The sequence below is a fragment of the Rousettus aegyptiacus genome, unplaced genomic scaffold (genome assembly GCF_014176215.1).
Source record: "Rousettus aegyptiacus isolate mRouAeg1 unplaced genomic scaffold, mRouAeg1.p scaffold_m13_p_3, whole genome shotgun sequence".
Taxonomy (NCBI): Eukaryota; Metazoa; Chordata; class Mammalia; order Chiroptera; family Pteropodidae; genus Rousettus; species Rousettus aegyptiacus.
The window spans coordinates 163422614-163441756 of record NW_023416306.1 but is presented as its reverse complement, the minus strand read 5'-3'; the positions used below and the strand labels follow the sequence as shown (position 1 = coordinate 163441756).

The following is a 19143-nucleotide window of genomic DNA, read 5'->3' as shown; positions in this document are numbered from 1 at the left end:
CTCCTCCAGATCACCTAGTTGCTCTGACATTGAGTGATGCTCGTGCGCCCCAGACAGATGTCCTGCCTGACCTTCACGTCCCCCTGTGAACTCACCGGCCTCCACTTCTCATTCCTCCCACATCTCCCTGGCCCGGGCTTCTCCGTATTCGCCGTCTCCCACCTCTTCTAGAAACCGTTCGGAGAAGCGGCGGAGGCCACCAAGTGGGGCTTCGGAAAACTTCAGTTCGGGTCTAGACTGCGCCACGGCTGTCTCCTCCTCTTCCCTCTTCCCTCCGAGTCTTCATTTATTTGTCTGTTTATATAATCTTTTATTCAATGTACATTTATTGAGCACTTACTGTATGCTGGGCGCAGCAGGCCCTGAAGGTCTGGCAGTGAGCATGACAGACGCGGGCCCTCAGGGAGCTCACGTGGACTTGTTCATTTTTATGGCACATATGCTTAATCCTTAGAGACATCACTGTAGATTTGCTAGCTGGATAAATGGTTCAGACCTTCTCTGGGTGACCTGTCCATAGTTGTATGCCCAGATTCTTCAGTTGGGGAGTGTCCCAATTGAAAAAAAAAAAAAAAAAAAGTAATCAGAACAGAGATTTCTGTTCATGTAGATTCCAGGCCTCGGCTTCAAAAATGCCAAGATCATCACTCACCTTAGTCTGTACTTAGTTTTTTGGGTCAAACAGGTGTGACGGACTGTTAGAGTCTTTCAGCTTGCAAGTCATCTCGTTATTTATTCGACAGATATTTATTGAAGACTCACTATGTGTCAAGCACTGTGCTTATCTTCCTGATGCTTCTGTTTGCATCACCAGCGAATTCTTTCCTCCAGGCCTCAGAGAGGATTCAAGACGATTGTAGGTTTAATAAAAATGTGAAAACACAGAAAAGATAGTTTGCATGGAAAGAATTTTTTTTTTTTTCTGGGAGGTTTTCTGCCAACGGGCTGATTGATTTCGATGATTTTCCACAAAGCCACAAGAAACAAAATCTTCTGCTTTTCCCCCATTTCTCTGGGTAGGCCCTATTTTCGCTCCCCATTTTCCGAATACGAACACTGAGGTTTCAGGTGGTTGAGTAACTTTGCCGAAGGCCTTGTGTTAAGGTAGGTGGAGCCAGGATTCAAACCTGGGTGTCTGGCTCCAGATTCCACACTTACCACGTTAGATTTTGCTTCGTGGAACAGGGTCAGGCCACAGGAGGCCAAGTCAGGATCAAACCTCAACAGTTTGGGCCTGGGCAGAACCAGAACTGCCCACAGACCTGCTGGTTCTCTTTGACTAGTCTGCATGGCCTTCTGTCACATACACCTTTTCGGGTGCTTTGCAAAGGTCTCCGGAAGCAGTGGACCCCCTGAGAATGTAATGAGTAAAGCCACTTTGAAGGACACCGGGAAAATGCTATTTTTAACAGAGAGGCGGTCGCCATGTTGGTTATTAACTAGTAGCTCCCGAGGGCCAATTGAACTGAATTGTGTCACTTTTAGGTGACAGTAGTGATTCCAGGAGATGCTTGGGCTATGGTATGAGTCGGAGTTATTAGTACTATGATTCAATATTGGTTCTCATTTTCTGAGAACCTGTTGTGAACGAGAGGGCCCAAGCCGGATTTTCCAGTCTCCACAAAAGCCCTGAATTTTGCTTCAGGAATCGCAGTGGAAGGACCAAAGGCTCAAAAAAGGTTCAGTGACTTGCCCAGGGCCACACAACTTATAAACAGTTAACCCCGCTGTTAACCCCACTGGCTCTTCAGTCTGTGCCCTTTCCACTACATCATTCGTTCATAAAAATATTTACTGGCACCTACTATGTGCTAGCCATGGTTTTCGGTGCTGGGGATGCCATGGGGAATATAGTCCACAGGTCTCTGTTTTCCAGAGTTTGTACCAGACAGCGGTGGCCTGCCAGGGCCTGGGACCCCCACTTAAACTAGACAAGTAGGAGAATAGGGTCCAGGATGTAATATGAAGACCTTGAGTCGGCAGGGTCCAAACCCTCTTTCACAGTCAGGGTTTAATCAGACATGTCACGTTAGAGATGTGGATCCTTTAAAGAGGTTTAATTACAGGGAAAGCATGACTATCGTGGTGGATCCAGAATGGGCATTTTGGGGCTAAGCAGTTTGAAGTTTTAAGACGAGCTGCAATGTCCATGCTACCCTGAACAAGCCCGATCCTGTCTGATCTCGGAAGCTAAGCAGGGTCGGGCCTGGTTAGTACCTGTATGGGAGACCATCTGGAAGACCAGGTGCTGCAGGAGTGAAAAATTAAAAAATAAGGGTTTGTAAGGTGACAAGGTCCTTGCAATCTGTGAGGTCAACCAAGTGTTGCCTTCTCTAAAAAAAAAAAATAATAAAAAATAAAAGATGAGCTGACTGGGGAACAGGCTGCAGAGGTGGGCCGTCAGGCGGACATTCAGGCGGTCTTGCTTCCTTGCTTTCCTTCGACAGCCACCCACCTAGCACCGAGCACCCAGCCCCGCCTTAGCCATTTGTCAGGTCAGGAAGCCGATGACTGCTGTCCTCACCAGGACCCCTTAGTGTTACTCCCTGGGATGAACTGGTGTGGACCGTCCCATACCTTGTGGCAAGTTTAGCATCTCTGCCTCGACCCATGAAGTGCCGGCAGCATCCGCCTTCTTTCTCCCTGCTACTGTGACTACCCAAACCGTCTCTGAATATTTTCAAACATTCGGCTCTCCAGTAGAGAGCCTCAGAAGTGTCTGTCTTTTTCCTGTCTTTTCCCCGTTTTACTTTCTCCACTCTGCTGACTCTACACCAGCTCCAGATGATGTAGTGAAACTTTTTCTCAATTGTTCTTTGTCTCACGGTTTCCTGATTTCAGGCCCTGTGGTATTTCGACCAACAGCTACTGAGTACCCCTTCCATGGGGAGTCTGATCAGGGAGGGGTCAAGGTCTTCATATGAGAGAATATCAGGAATGATTCCTTCAAGCCCTTATTCTTACTGATGAGAAAACTGGAACGTGGGAAGGAAAGTTGCCCAAGCTGACACTCTCGAGTCATAGCCCTGCAACCTTGTCCATCACACGGGCTACTTCTCAAGTACGAAAGGTATTTAGTGTAAAGGTATTAGAAAAGCTGGAATTGTGAGCCATTTATCAAATGGAGTTGCTGGGATTTAATACATAGCCCAGAGCCACTATTCTCCAGAATGTGCATGAAGCGCGGTCCTCACTCCCGCTGCCGGGATATGATAAGGAGCAAAGACGAGGTTGTAGATAATTAAACAATGTGAAGCTGGAGGAATTCATGTTTTCCCTTTCTGATTACAAGTTACTGTTTAATGTTAAAAAATAAAAACATGAAAATCCTAACTCATTTAGAAGTGTTTATCATGGAAAGTTTAAAGTCCCTAATGATCCACCCATCAAAGGTTTTCTGTACATATATTAACATATCTAATACTATTTTATGAAAAATAGACTTGCTATTTTTTTGTGTTTCTACAACATGCTTTTCTCGCTGAGTGTCTTTTTCCTCCAGCACTTCAATCTACCTTTTTCTTTTAAAAGCTGCCTATTTTCGTTATGTGAATGAACCAGGATTTAGCTAACTGATCCTTTTTCGATGGACACGGCATCCTTTCTACTTTTCTGCTATTATAAACGATGCAGAAATAATCCTTGTACATTGTATGTTTTTGCACAATTGTGTATTTCTGGATGATGAATGCCTACAAGGAGAATTGCTGGGTCAAAGCTGATGTGCATTTTAAATTTAATAGAAATTGCTAAATATCCCTCTGAATATGATAAGACCCACCAACACTCTCATTGACCAGGAGAGTGCTTATTTCTTTATATCTTCACCTACAGCAGGTTTTTACTGATTGTTTAATTCTTGGAGCTAAATTTTTAAAGAGACAACATGATCATTTGGTATAATTTAAGTTTATATTTAAATGTCAATGTCTTCTGTCAGGGTACAAAATGTTTAAAGGTATGGTGGTTCCATTTTTAGGTAGGCATTTCTTAAAAGATTTTTGTTTCAGATTTTTGGAAACCTAAAATTAAAGTCTAGTCCCTTTCCAGCATTTTTTTCCCCCAATGTTTCATGATGGGGCTGACATGTTTACTGGCCCCTGGCCCACAGACTGTTGAATGTGGACACACTGGTCTTCTCGGAGCTCCATAAAGGAAAATGGCCAATTTCCAAGGCCCTGCCTTTTAATGGGGACCAGAGCCGAGGAAACTCCTTGAAGCAGACTGATGTTTAAGCTCAGCTCCCCATTAACACGACTTCCCCCAGCAGGCTTTAGTGAGCACATTTCCTAGCCCAGATGGCCTTGCAGCCTGGACACCTGGCCGGGACAATGAGCTGGCGCCTCCTGTGTCCGCGTTAGTGCCGCTCGGTGACGGTGTTGACGGTCTCAGCTGTGCTCAGCGCCGCCTGCCCCCAGCAGCGCCGGGGAGACGGAGATGGGCTTGGCTGGAAGGCCTTTCCACAGCTCCGCTCGGGCACCAGGTTCGCCAAGGGTGGGGACGTTTTCCTTCACTGGAAGGTGATTATGGGATGCTCTTTTTGAAACCAAACTCAGAAGAGGTGGGGTCATCTCCTCAGGAAAGTAGTGCGGTGTCCTCCTCGTTCTGGGTACCACTACCTGTGCTTTCTGCCTTTCTCTCTCCCTGCCTCTTAGGACACACCTTGACAGTGCACCTTTACACTTCCTAGGGGCACATGGCTCCCTGCTTTCTCTCCAACTCGTTTTCGGGACTGACCCTGGTATCAGTCATTTATACACTGCTGTGACTGTAATGTACTGGATTTTAGACACTGGGCAATAGGAAGGGGGTGAGGAATGGGCTTCCTGTATGGCTCCTTCTTATGCCCTGAAGTCGCTCCCATGAAACGATGCTCTCCTGAGTAGTCAGTGGACTCAGCGAGCTGAGCTACTTACACAGGGCGGGGAGCAGGGTAATGGTGTTCTCTTCTGGAGTCCAAAAGATTCTGGAAACTCTAGTCCCCAGCTGCCCATGCTTGAGTGACAACTTCCAAAGATATACTTTGTGTCTTTTAAAAGCTCTTTTAATTTAAACTGTATGACACACACACACACAAGCCTACCAATTTTTCAAATGGGTAGTGAGTGGATACACTGAAAGATAAAAAACTGACTCTGAAGTGTTAAGACAGGCAGGCAGGGGTGATGAAGATTTAACTTGTGTGCCTGTCACCCTCAAGCTACAGCAGTTCTCCAGAATGAACACAGAGACATGGCAGCACCCCGCACATCTTGGCCTGTGCTCAGGCTGACATCTGCATGGTGACGCGTTACTGACAGGTAGCATGAAGAACTGAAGACATGTTAATCCGAAGGCCAGCCGAGGAAAGCCTTGTTAAATGATAACATGGTCCAGAAGCTGCATTACCAGATTGGTGGCCAAGGGGCAGTATGGGGGTGGCCGGCAGTCATTTTTAGGGCTAGGGCCCTGGGTGGAGGAATTAGATTTCCTGACAACCAGCCAAGATATTCAGAGCATCTGTTACCAGGTGCTATTCGCCTGACCTGATCATAACTGGTCGGCACTGGATGCCCCACCCCGCCAGGGCAGAGCCGATGGCAGGGAACTGGCCGACTTACCTTACGCTCTGTGGACATCATCAGCCTCCTGGAGTCAGTATCAAATGGGAGGCAGCTAATGTTTGTGTCTGATTCGGGGTGTTCAGTCAACACTGGCTTGTCTTCTTTTCCTATTCCGCCCTTTGCTGGTTAGCTTGAGAGTTCTACTTGCAGAATCCTGGGCTTTTCACTCTGAAAGAGACGTTAGGATTTATCCCGTCTGCCCCACTAATTACAAATGGGAACACTGAGCCATCACTGTTAAAACCAGTGGGGGCAGGATGTTGCCTCCAGGCCGTGCAATGTCCCCTAGATACCGAGGAAGGAAAGGCTAGCCCCGGGGGACTTTCCTGGCATGCTCCATGTTCTAGATTCATTTAACAGGCGAGCCTGGAAAGTTATTTTTGTCAAAGGCACAGGGAGCAAAGTTATAGGAAAATAAAAGAGAATATTCATTTTTTTCCGCTGGACGAAACTTTGGAAAAAAGCTGGAGGTCCTACTCCTCATTGTCAGAAAAAGACACTGAAGCCCAGAGTGGTTCCAGGGCTCATCCAAGGGTCGGGAGCTCTAAGGCTGACTTACCTTGGGCTGGGTTGGGCTCCAGGGAGTTGCTGAAGTTTCAACAAAGGGCGCCAACCAAGGCCTGGAGGAAAGAGGAAGGGAGGAGGGGATCCTTTCCCTGGGAGCTGTGGGCTCTGAAGCTCCTGGGAGAAGGTGTAAATGGCAGGTGGGGTCACAGGAGACCTTTGAAGGCCTGCACCTCAGTGGGCAGATACAACAGGGATAATTAATTGTAACAGAGATCCCCAACCCGCGGGCCTCAGACTTGTACTGGTCTGTGGCCTGTTAAGAACCAGGAACCAGACCACGCAGCGGGAGGTGAGCAGGGTGAGAGAGCGAAGCCTCCTCCGTACATGCAGCCGCTCCCCAGCAGCGCTGCCTCAGCTCCACCTCCAATCATCTGGCGTTAGATTCTCATAGGAGCACCGATCCCTGATCCACAAAGCTCCCTGATCCACAAAGGCTGAGGACCGCTGACTTATAATGCTCTCGGCCTGGCCGGTCCCTCCATGAAGCAGTGATATTAGGCGTTCGGTGAAATAATGCATCCTGAGGGAGCATTTCTGTGGAGGGTGGGAGAACGTGAAGACCTCATGAAACGGCTAGAGCTGGGTCTGTCAGGGAGCTCCCGTGGCTGGGAACGGTCGCAGGCCGCTGTCTTGGCATAGGGGTCCCTTTCCTGCCACCCCTGGTTCAGTAATGAAAAAACGGGGAGTGTCAGGAGCTGCAAGATACCTGGTTGTCCCCTCTGTCCAGCCTGGGTCCAGAAAAATCCCCCCTAAGGGTGGAAAATGGAGCAGACAGAGTTCGTTGGCTCTGTCCCATACAACGAGCAGATCCTGCTCTCAGTGTAGTACCGTCAGTGGCTTAGCGGCAAGGGGACGTGGCCAGCGTGCCTCTAGTGACAGGGGTGCCCTCTTGTTGCTCTTCTACCATGTCCTCTTGCCGGACCACCCACTTCCATGCCTGACTCCCATGGTATGTTCCCCTTGACTCAAGAAATCTTTTTTTCGCCAAGTGCTTTCTTTAGAGGCTGGCTTTCTGGCTCTCATCACGAGCCCTTATCTCCCAGGAGGCTGCCTGATGGCGAATTCCCTTTCCGTTGCTGAAGGAGGCAGAAGTCCATGGGCAAGGCTGTCAGACCCCCATGGTGAGTTGGCTGGATTGTACGCCTGTGGGGTTGTGGATCTGGCAATGCCACTGCTCCAAAAGAGAATGCAAAATGTCCTATAGGCTGGCCTCCTGCCCCCACAAATGTGGTAATTCCAAATGTCACCTTGGCATTTTCTTCTCAAATAAATTTGGTCTTGTTCATATCACAAGAAAACTGGAAACATGGACTTTAGAACGTCTGTGTTTATTTCTCAGTCCTCTGATTGACTTGCAGTGTGACATGTTGAACTATTAAATTTCTTTTGTGGATGAATGTGAACATGGGCTTTGCGATTTTTATCTGTGGAGTACTGGACTCTTGTGGTTTATTTTGAGTCAAAGAAAAAACAAGTTGGACTTCTGTATTGTGTGACTGTGTGTGTGTTTATAAAAAAAAAAATGATATAAGGTGAAAAGTAGCTAATTGTGAAGAAGCATATAGATTTTTAAAATCTCACAGATGCTTTGAAAGGTAAGGAGATCTCCTGATGACATTGTCATCAGAAACTAAGGCAGGGGGACGATTTGAGTAGAAGAGCAGTGTTCACCTGTTAAGAAAGCAGGAGTCACAACAGAGGAATACATTGAATTTAAAGAGATGCTTTGCCTGTCAGAACGCATGAAAGATTTTTATGCTGCAGTTCTTTATAAAGTTCTTATAAGACACACAAGAGAGATGCAGGAGTCACCCCATTTTGATGATGGAGAAATGAAGACGCAAGAGGTTATGTTGACATAGTCATTCTGGGAGGGAGGTGGGATTTGAATCCGAGGTTTCTTGTGTAGAGAATACAAATAATTTTTCATCTTTTGTTCTCTCTAAAAAGGCCGTGGAGAGAAGCTAGTGGTTTCCCTGAGCAGTCAACCCCGAACTGTGGGAAGAGACATGGGAGAAGGGCTGCGGCGGGGGAGGGGGCGTGAGAGCCAAACTCATTATCATATGGTATCAGGAGTGAGTGTCTTTCCTGGTGTACTCCGTGGTGGGGTGCAGGAGGGGCGCACACATGGATGTCGGAGCCTCTTCCTTGCTGAGATGCTTCTGTTGGCTTCCAAGTGACCTCAGGCCACAGAGAGTGCGGGCTTGGGGCTTTTGGGGTCAGCTCCGTTTTCGTTTTCACAGAGCGGCCTCCTTGACCTACAAGGGGCAAGTCGATTAAATCATTCTGTTAGATAGATTCATCTGTAATTTATTTTGCTGATTTTATATTAGGAAGAACAGAACTATTTCTAAGAAACAAATATTAAAAGTGTGTTTTGAGGTTCGCAGCATGTCGTTAGCTCGTGAGTGTAGGCAAAAAGACATTTAGAACCCACTGTGGACATTTTCTTTGAACTGCAGACGTTTATAGACCAGTTTAAGCGAAACGGACTTGGTGCCAGAGACGCAGATTTGGTGTCAGTCACCGTTTATATGGAAAGATTGGCTTTTTTCGTTCTGCGTCTCAGTAAACGTCCCGGGCTCCTGTGAGGGTGGGTATGTTTCTTAGTGTAGCACGTATTTATGTGGATAGTAGGCAGTTGATAATTCTCCTTGTAGTGATCTGAGGTACCATGTGATAGTTTTCAAAAGAGAGGATGTCAGGTGGAGGCTGGCGAAGGTTTAGAATGACACCCTGTGTTGTGTGGGGCCGCCAGATACCAAATGCATCTCATTCCAGCGCCGACTGAGGGATTCTGCCATTTCCCCTTGACTCATACTTACTCTATGGAGAAAGTGCTGTGCTTTCACTCTCCCGTGTCACCGGTGGAGGATGTAAATTAGGATTTCCTTTCTGGAGATCAGTGTGGCGGCAGGAATTCAAGGCCTTACGGTGTGAGCACTCTGCCCCATGATTACGCTTCTAGGAACTCGTTATAAGGACACAGAGCCGCGTTCAAGATACACGAATAAGGCTGTTCCTCTTATATAGTTCGTATAAACAGAACGCTGGGAACATGTAAATATCCAGCAGAATGAGGGTGGCTGAGTCATTGGTCATATCACATAATGTCACGCAGGCATTCACTCATTCCACAACCATTTATTGAGTGCCTACTATGTGTCAGACACAGTAGGTGTGATATCAAGGCTGACATGGTCTCAGCCCTCTGAAGCTCAAAATTTGTCATAGAAGCATATTTTATACATTGTGAAGTAGGCAAAAGCAGGGTACAAGGTATCTTTAAGTGTGATCACATTTTCATTATGAAAATCGAAAAACCTGGGAAGACAGGCTGAATCATTAACAGAAATGTAGAAGCTTTGGGTAGTGGGGATATATACATGCTTTTTCCTCCCATTTTACTTTTCCAAATTTTCCACAGTGACCATTATAAATTTTATAATTTTTAAAAATGTGACTTTGAGGAAAGAGAGGAAAAAAAGTGCCCAATTTTGGGTTCTAGACCCAACTCTTCCTTAAACTGATGGTGAGATCTTGAGTGAGTCAGAAATATCCTGAATCTCCTCGAAACGGGGCAGGGCGAAGAGGCCTCTGAGGCCTCCAGCTTGGGGTTTGAGATCTCTAGCTCTTGCCCCCTCCGAGGACACTGGGGATTTTGCTGCAGGGCCGGCAGGCTATGGGGCTGCCCCGAGAGGCAGGACAGCAGCCCGGCCGCTGAAGCCCCAACCCCTGGGCATTTCCGATGACCAGGGCTCTGGTCCTCTGGGAATCTATCCGGTGATGTACACAAGTGGGGAAAGGAGTTTCTATATCATACATGTGATAATTAAATTAAAGGAGTGCCTCACTTAGCAAAAACAAAAACAAACAAAAACAAAATAAAATACCAAACTTGGACTAACTTAACCCAATCTTATGGCACCCAAGAAAACAAATGACAGCATCTCTATCCAGTACGACTTACCCAGGTGCTATGCACAGCGTGACAGGTATTTTGTGGACATTTTCCTAGTTCAGGCATATGATACCCCCTGAAGTAGTTCTGCTAACATGAACAATGTCAGGTAAATCATCAACTCCATTTTACAGGTGGGGACCTTGAACTCAGAAAAAGCAGGTAACCCGAGCAGGTCACCAGGGTAGAGGATGCTGGGGTTCAAACTCCAGTCCGTCTAATCTAAGCAACATTTTTAACCTCTGCTTTGTGCTGCTTCCCATTCTAAGAGGCAAGCTCTACTATCACTGTAAAAACGAATGTTTAAAGCCAAGGGGATGTGTATGGAATGGAGTGATCCATCAAGTGGCAGGTCATAGTGAACCTAAGGGATGCAGAGGCTTAGAATGGGCAGAAGCTTATTCCTTAAGAAACCTGATGCAGAGAAAGTTACTCTAAGCTGTGTTTCTGGGAGGTTATAAATGATGAAGTTGGGGTTTGAGAGAAAGAGAACATGCAACCACCTTCATGCTCACTATAATAACCTTTTCTCCTGCTTGTGATTTCAAGTCAAAGGTCACTATTGCACCTTATATACCATTACCTCCCCAAAGAGTGATAACTTAACACCAAGACTTGACTTTTTTTCTTGAAATACTTCCTTGCTTATTTCCGGCTTTGCTTATTTAGCAGGTATTAAACGATTATAAGACATATTGGAGATAATCAGGGATACACATAGAAAAATTTAAGTTAACATGAGGATAAAGGATTGTTTCTTTTACCCATCAAAAGAGTGTTCCACTATGGTAGGTCCTATTTCCTGTTTCAATTCTCATTCCTCTACAGTTCGGTTTCTTCTGATTCATCTTACATACCATGACCAGATTAACCGTTCCAACATGCCACCTCCATGGCGTAATGCCCTAAGTTCCCTAGAACATTCAATGGCTCCCCCTTGACTAGGATAAAATCTACAGTTTCGGGCTTGGGATTCAGATCCTTCTTAATCTGGCTCGGGCTTTACCTTTCTGGCCGTCACCCCTGTTACTCCCACGAGTGACCCTTCTGTTCAGATGAACTGGTCTGGTCCGTGGATGGTTCTCAGAATATCTCACTCTGAGCATTTGCTTTACTGCCCCCCCCCCCCCGCAGTTAAGAACAAAGTGGAATGTTCTCCCTTCCTTTTTCCTTTTTCTGAAGTCCTACCCATTCTTTTAGGCATTATTCATTTCCTTTTTTAAAAATAAATAAATAAATAAATAAATAAATAAATAAAAGCAAAGAAAAAAGAAAGAAAAGAAAAAAACACTTTTTGACTATCCCAGCCTAGAGTGACCTGAGTTTTCCTTATCAAGTACTATCTTCTGCTGGAGTCCAGTGTCTTGTGGGGGCTGTGATGAGTACAGTGTATTGCATATCACAGGGGCTGATAAGCACCAAATGACAATATGTTCGGCACAGCTGACTAAAAAGGAGTGCTTCCTGTCCCAGCCACAAAATCCTGCTATATCAAAGAGAGGCCCTCTTATCCTACAGAAAACAAATAGCCAAATCTTCCAGTCATGTGTTCAAAATGCACGTATTGGGCTATTAGCTAATTATTTGTCATGCATTTGCAACCCATGACTAATCCTATTTTATGAATGGAATGGAAGCAGAGAGGTAAACATACTGGCGTGACCTCACAGAGCCGGGCCATTGGCAGAAACAGCATTCGAACCCAACTTTCCTTCTGCTGACTTATTAGGAGATTGTTCCTTTTAAATCATGAATCATAGGCTATCAGGAACTTCTGTAAATATTCTGGTGGCTCTTATCATCCTCTCTTCTTTCCTTTGAAGGGCCAAATAGTAAATATTTTAGGCTTTGCAGGCTATGATGATTTCTTTGCAATTGTTTACCTCTGCCCCTGTAGTGGGAAAGCAGCCACGGGCAATCCATAAATGAATGGGTGTGGCTGTGTCCCAATAAAACTTTATTTACAAAAACAGGCAGTGGGCTGGATTTGGCTTACAGGTTATAGTTTACTGATTCCCTCGTATAGAAGGTTTTCTTTTCTCTGTTTCTGATGTTAGGTTGGAAAGTCTAGTTAACCATAAAGAATTTTCATTTTGAATACTGAGCAGGCCCTGCAGTTGAGTATAGGCTAACATGTAAATTATGTCCGTGGCTGAGAAGACTGGCTAGTTAGGGTAAAATTGGGAAGTCGTAAACATTCAAGCAATAGACTGTACCTAACCAGCCGTAGACAGCAGTCACCCTTGGACATGGCCATCGGTCTCAAGGGAGAGTGAGGAGCATTCAGAAACGAGCCAGCGTTGAGGGGCAGGGTTGCCTCCTCACCCTCCACTGGCGGAATGGTCCATCATGCCCAGAGTCTGCGCCTACACACCGACCTCACTTCTCACATCTGAACGTGGGCCCCGAGAACAGTCAGGGTTAGGACAAATACGTACAGCGAGCTCTCTGGTTGTGCGTCATCCACAGCACGGAGCGGTTCTCATTGGCGGCAGAGGGCCGCGAGCGGTGTGATTCCTCTGCACGGAGGTGCATCCGCGCATCGCACGGCAGAGGGCCGCGAGCGGTGTGATTCCTGTGCACGGAGGTGCATCTGCGCATCGCACGGCAGAGGCCGCGAGCGGTGTGATTCCTCTGCACGGAGGTGCATCTGCGCATCGCACGGCAGAGGGCCGCGAGCGGTGTGATTCCTCTGCACGGAGGTGCATCCGCGCATCGCACGGAAGCGTCACTGGAGAGGCTGATACCTGTCCCCTCAGAGGAACAGGCAGATTTGAAAAGAAAATGTCTTAAAAACTCTCTGTGAGTCTCCCCATCCCTAGGAGGGTGCACATTCTTAAAGGGCAGTTTCCAACAAATCAGACTGAATTCGAGGGGTCCTTGGGGCCTGGCAAGTTTATCTCAGTTCTGCGGTTCTGAGAGCCAGTGAGGTCGATCCTTTCAACAGAGGTAGCATGAGATCGGGGACCAAGTACAGAAACGTTTTTCAGAGGTCTTCAAGGAGTTGTGGAAAATATCAGGAAATCCTAATTAATTTCAGCAGAGAATTTCAGTGGTGTCTTAATAGTTTAAACTACTGTATAAAGAAAGAAAACAAGGAAAGCTTTACTCGTTCTGCTTAGGAGGAAACGTGACCGGTTAAGGCAAAGTTAATGTAAACAATGAGCAAATAATTCTTTAATTGGCTCTTAACTCTTGTCCTATTATAAATTTGTGTTTTATGTAATACTAGTAAACAGTTGTATTTACCCTGGGCCACGCATTCATCTAAGTACAATGTATTTAATTGTCATAGCAGCCTCGTGAGGTAGGTGGTGTTATATCCCCATTTTACAGGGGAGGACAACGAGGAACTAAGAGGTCTAATGACCGGCCCAGACCCTCACAGCTTAAGTATGTTCTTGCTAAAGGATCCATTGCTTCCCAGAGCAGACCATTTGGTCTCTCATTCAATTTTTTACTCAGCGAAGATTTCTAACGCTCACCGTCTGCTGGGCAGGACTCTGCCGTTGAGCTTGCTCATAGGATAGGAGTGTCCCAGTGGGCCTTCACGTGGCCCATAGCAGTCTTGGCTGAGTTGAAGAACTCTGTATACTATGTCACCTCCATGGATTGACTTCAACCCAGAGGAGCGGGCCTGTTTCCCAAGGGTGCACCTATTAATTAATCTCATGGGACAGATGCAGCAAATCAATAAGTCCGTGTATTAATTTACAGTGAGAAATATTACTGCCCAGAAGTGGTTTGGTAACCTCGGGAAGTAGGACGGGAAGGGAATTCGGGTGGTTTGAATGTTGAGTGCCATTGGAGAAATCAGCAGTCACAGTCCTCTGTATAACTACATATGATCTGATCATTGCGGGGAGACACACACCCCCTGCCCCGCTCCCTCAAGGCCAAGGTTAAAGCTTCCAGAGTGCTGAGTGGGTCTTAGAAGAGATTTCACATTTGTGGAATTTGTAGGAGTCTCCAGTACTCTGACCCCGCCCCCCCTCCCGCCCCCCACCCCACTCCACCAGCCAAACCCTATTCCAGGCTTTAGTTCTTTAGATATGTTAATACAATCTACCCTTGGGTGGGAACTGGGCGGTTTCTCTGGAGCTTTGCATATCTATGCCCAATCTTGGAGCTGGGGGGCCTTTCTGTTCTAGTGTGGATGTGTAGGGAGGAACTGAGACTGGGTGATTCAGAGCACTGGTGGGGACCAGTGACACTGTTTTCGTGGTTAGGTCAAAGGCCTTACTTTCCCTGGGCTCCCTGGGATCCTCTCAGCTCGGCTGCTCTGCTCCAAGAAGGTAAGTCACCTACCACCTTGCAGTTTCATTATTTTTAACATAAAATGAGTGCTACCCAAAAACAGCAGGTCCAGTCCCGTGTGCAGGGAGGACGTCCTGCAGAAAGTTCAAGTAGCTGGGGAGACGGGTCTCAGAGGAGAGACACAAAATTGACTCAGCAGGGAGTTTGCCAGACACAGAGCATTACGCGGACGACCCAGTGGTTCTGAATTCGGAGGCGGGGGGTTGGCCCGAGGCTGGGGTGAGACTCTGGGGAGGGGCTGGGCTGGGGAGGAGGGGGAGCTGGCACTGCAGCCGGGCTCTCACGCCGCATCCAGGGCTCCCTTTCCTGCAGTCGGGCCTGAGCCTGGTCCTCCGTGTTTCTCCCTCGCCACCCACCGTCGCCATCTATCCCTCTGCAGCCCAATCAGCATCACCTGAATCATAAATAACATCGAAGGAAAGGGCTGGTCACTGACAGAAGTTGTGGCTCAAGAGGTGACCCACTCAATCCTATTGTCACCCTTTGACAAAGGTTGAACCCTTAGCTCTGCAGAGAACTGAAATAGGGCCCTCTGCTGGGGGCGTGGGCTGGGCTTGAGATGCCCCTTCTTTCCAAACTGTACCCAGAAGCTGCTGCAGCAACCAGAGACTAGGAAGGCACACCTAGACAGGAGAAGGGGTGGCCCTTCCTTTTCTTGCCTTGTGGAGTGGGCGGGCCGCAAAGCAGAACTGGTAGGGCAGCATGGTACCCTGGCTAGGAGCCCTTTGGATCAAACTGCTGGGTTTAGTGAGTTCTGGCTCTGCCACTTAGCTGGGGAACTCTCGGCAGGCTGATGTGGCCTGCTCGGGGCCCAGATCCCTCATCTGTACAATGGGGATGATAGTACCTGCTTCAAAGTGCTGTCGCCCCGCCGACAGAGATGTACGGGATGTATGCGGGTTTTGTATGGCCTGAAGCCTATTCCGTCAGTGGGGTGGAGGTGGGGGTGGGTAGAGGGGTTGGGGTTTGGGGGTGTGTGGGGGGTGAGGGGGTGGTGTCTTTAAGAAAAGAATGTAAACTTACAAATATAAAACTGGGTATCAATCAGCTGTTTCATGTATGTCTTTTCTTTCCTGCATTTTTGGGGCTGTGTACTCTGATCATTTCTTTATATGACAGTGATTTCGGAATGTCATTTTTTTTCTCTAGAGAATAGCTCTCATTTTTCTAGCACGGTTGATTGGGATTTGTTTTTTTATTATTGATAAGTTAGAAAACAAGGGTTTTAGTTTCCCAACTGGTTATTGATAATGTCATTTAAGTTTTTAGGATGATTGTCAAGTTTGGGGAAAACTCAAGTTTCTTTCATATATATGAGCTAGAAGGTTTCAGGGCAGTTTAAGTATTTTTTATGCAGTGACTAATCTTAAAATATTAAAGAAGTTCGTTTGACACATTTCTGGGGTCTTTCCCAGCTCTGTGGAAGGGGCCCGTGTGGTGTTGGAGATGATAAGGTTCAAGCTTCAGTATTTCATGGTAAATCCTCCTGTGAATACGCAAAAACATTAACTAGATCATATTCGATTATATTTATTGGTGCTCATCTTTTTAATTTTATACTTTTAGAATTACTACAGAATGTACTCTCATTGACACCAAATATAGTCTTAAATTAGTTAAATTTGTTCAACAGCCATTCATTCCTTCGGTATCATTTAACTCTGATCAACCTACCTCACCTTGAGCATTGGGAGCATTTGATGACATAAAGCAGATAAAACACAGCTCAATGGGTTCCTGTAGTAACTAATGTTAAAAAAACAGAATTCAACCTGAGTACATTTGAAAATCCAATTGGCTTTACTAAATGATTCACGAATCAGGCAGCACCCCATCTAGCAAATCGAAGGGAGCTTCCAGGAGGCGCACGAAATGAAAGCTTTTTCTAAGCGGAACCTGGGCGGGATGAGACAGTTACTAGCAGAAGAAAAGAAAGGATTGTTTCAGGCAAGGGCACCTTTCTTTGGAGAAGGCAGGGGTTTTACCCTGCGGACAACCTCCTCAGTGGAGATCCGGAAAATCCAGACTGGTTTGTCACATTCCTGGGAGGAGCTGAAACTTCAAGTAAATTTTGGTTTGCTGTCCTGGGGGCAGGCCACTCCACCTGGGGCCTCTTTCTTTTCTTTCCTTCTCTCCTCTCCTCTCCTCCTCTCCCCTCCCCTGCCCTCCCCTCTGCTCTCCTTTTTTTCGTGTCTCTCTCCTTCTCCCTCTCCTCCTTCTCTCTCTCTCTCTCAGTCTCTCTCTCTCTCTCTCTCTCTCTCTCTCTCTCTCTCTCTCTCTCTCTCTCTCTCTCTCTCTCTCTCTCTCTCTCTCTCTCTCTCACCTTTCCACTACAGTGTACTCAGTAAATTTAGCCATATGACCGTCATCACCTCTCCGGCACCCACTCTGGGGCTAGGCACTTTGGGGATATACAGTTAAGACATTGTCTCTCCAGGAGGCCTGCTGGTCGAATTCTGAGACCTAAGTAGGAGTCATGATTTGTATCAAGTTCTAAAAGACCTGTCTAACCCCCATTAGCCTTGAATTCTCTATAGTTAATCTCCATTCATGAATTCTCCATTCATCAATAATACGGCCACATTTACACATTAAACCATACTTGTAAAGTGCTCAATGATCATATTTAATTTCATATTTTACTCCCAAATTTTTTTCATTTTTACCAAGTCTGGCCACTATATTTTTCAAAATATGGTTTTCTCTATTTTGTCATGTTAAAGACTACTATGACAGGAATACTCCTGGACAGACAGTCAGGATGTTGGTTCTGCCAATAACGCTGCATGGGTATCTGTTGGGATGCTTTGGGTTACAAATGACAGAAAAGCCAACTCATTGTCTAACCAGTAGAGGAAATGTGTTGGCCGGCACACTGAGTCCTAGCTGGACCTGCCCATTCTTCAGTACTAGTCCAGTGCCTCTGGAGCAGACGGTGGGGCCAGTCTCACACAAACCATAGGCTGAGAAAGTTGGGATGCTGTTGGGAAGGGAGAGGAGAGACACTAGAGCGGAAACTGCCATCGTGCATTCGGACATGTGGCCCTAAGACATTTCGCTTCTCTGGGCTGAGTTGCCTCATTAAATTAGAGAGGCTTGTCCGCCACCATCAGTAAAGTCCTTCCTAAGGGTCACATTTAAGATTTTATTTTCTTTTTTCACTAATTGGTTTTTGTAATGAAGAAACAAGCCTTTGCTGGCCAATGCTATAAAGCTAAGAATGTAATTAGTAAACAAATAGTTCTGTTTAGATCAAGTGATAAGCCAAGGCAGTCGGCCTCAGTACCTTTCTTCCTACCCATGAGTTGTAGATTTTGATCTAGAAAAATGAGCAAATGGAGGCTGTGAGGGAGAAGCTGTAGAAAACAGTGTCTAAAACCTGCCCGGACTCAGTAAGCATGTCTTCTGTGCAGCAAACGTCACTTGGTTTTTTATTCACGGGAGATCTGGAAGGTCTGGCCGGGCAGGGCTTATTTTTCTTACCACCACACATCAGAGGCTCTGCTATGATCGTGGTGTCACAAAGAAGCCAAGAGACGTTTGATTTGGTTTCAGAGGGAGCGGGCGTCGGCAGAAGCCAGAGCGTGGCTCTAAATGGCAGTGGCACCAGTTCCCTGTGGATAGCTGAGGGCTTCTCGAGGGTGAAACCACAGACCTCAGCTTCTACTTCATCCCCTCTTTACGGAGCCTCTGGCTAGTCTTGAGATGAGATTCCAAAAGCGGCATCAGGAAAGCTTTCAAGGAAGCATCTAGGGTGGGTCATGAGGGGGTCACCTCCTCCGTCTTGGTACCAAAACCTATCTGGGAGTGCCCTGGATGTGCAAGGTGACATGAGTGCTGGTGGTGGCAGGAGGCTATGGGAGCATATCTTCTCTTCATCTCCAGTGGACGAGGCTGTGTGAAGACTCCTTGGGCCCGTGGGGCATCAGGCTGCCTCAGTAGGCGAGTTTTACCCTGCTGTTCAGATGTAAGGGGAAAAAGTTAATCGTATTAGTAGTACAGTCTGTATATTTTCATTGTGGCTGGCTAATTTTTGAACATATTTATAACGTTGGCAAAGGTTGATCTGTACTTTGACCTAGTTCTTTGTAATAAAGCTTTTGGGAAATAGTTCTAGTGTGGTAGTCAATGGTGTTTTAAAACTGGCAGACAATAACCACTTAACTTTGCCTGCAAAGAGTAAGAGAAATAGTTTGAAAAGGGTTTCCAGTCAAACGTTTGAGCTTTGGAAGTATTAGCTTGAAGGGAACCATGGGATCTTTATCCCTGTGGCTGCAGGATATTGAAAAATGGTTCATTTGTTGGAGTGGGGGAGTGGGGGGTGAGGACTGGAGAAAGTAGATTGTTGTGTGGGCTCCTTCTTAGCGCTCGTTCCTTCTGAGTGTCTCTCCAGATGGGAGATGGGAGATGAGGACAGATTTGGAGTTTCAGACCTGGCCTCTGGAGTTATTAACTGTCATGTAGGCTCCTCCCCCAACCCACCCCGTGCCCCCATCCCCCGCCCAGTCTTTGGGTTTCATGATTTAGATAGCAGCAGAGTATTTTGTTATTTTGTAAATATGTTTGTCCATTCAGTGAATGGCATCCATTTCTTTGTGAGCATTAAGAGCTAAGCCTGTGAAAACAGAAAGCGTATCAATGGATAGTGGCCCATTTGAAAAGTGCTATGCAGAAACCAAGTGAAACAAACCCCCA

The 19143-nt window shown here is 46.5% G+C and overlaps 1 protein-coding gene and 1 pseudogene across 9 annotated transcripts in view; both read left to right on the top strand.

The window, feature by feature from the left end:
* FOXN3 (forkhead box N3) overlaps positions 1-19143 on the top strand; it is a 349057-nt gene that overhangs the window by 106214 nt on the left and 223700 nt on the right. The window contains exon 2 of one of the 9 annotated variants that reach the window (XM_016154452.2): positions 14361-14426. The exons of the other annotated variants lie outside the window; for them this stretch is intronic. The gene's annotated coding sequence lies outside the window, so the exon portion shown is untranslated. The remainder of the gene's footprint in view (positions 1-14360; positions 14427-19143) is intronic. 9 annotated transcript variants of the gene reach the window in all.
* On the top strand, positions 2140-2257 carry LOC118600770 (annotated as a pseudogene).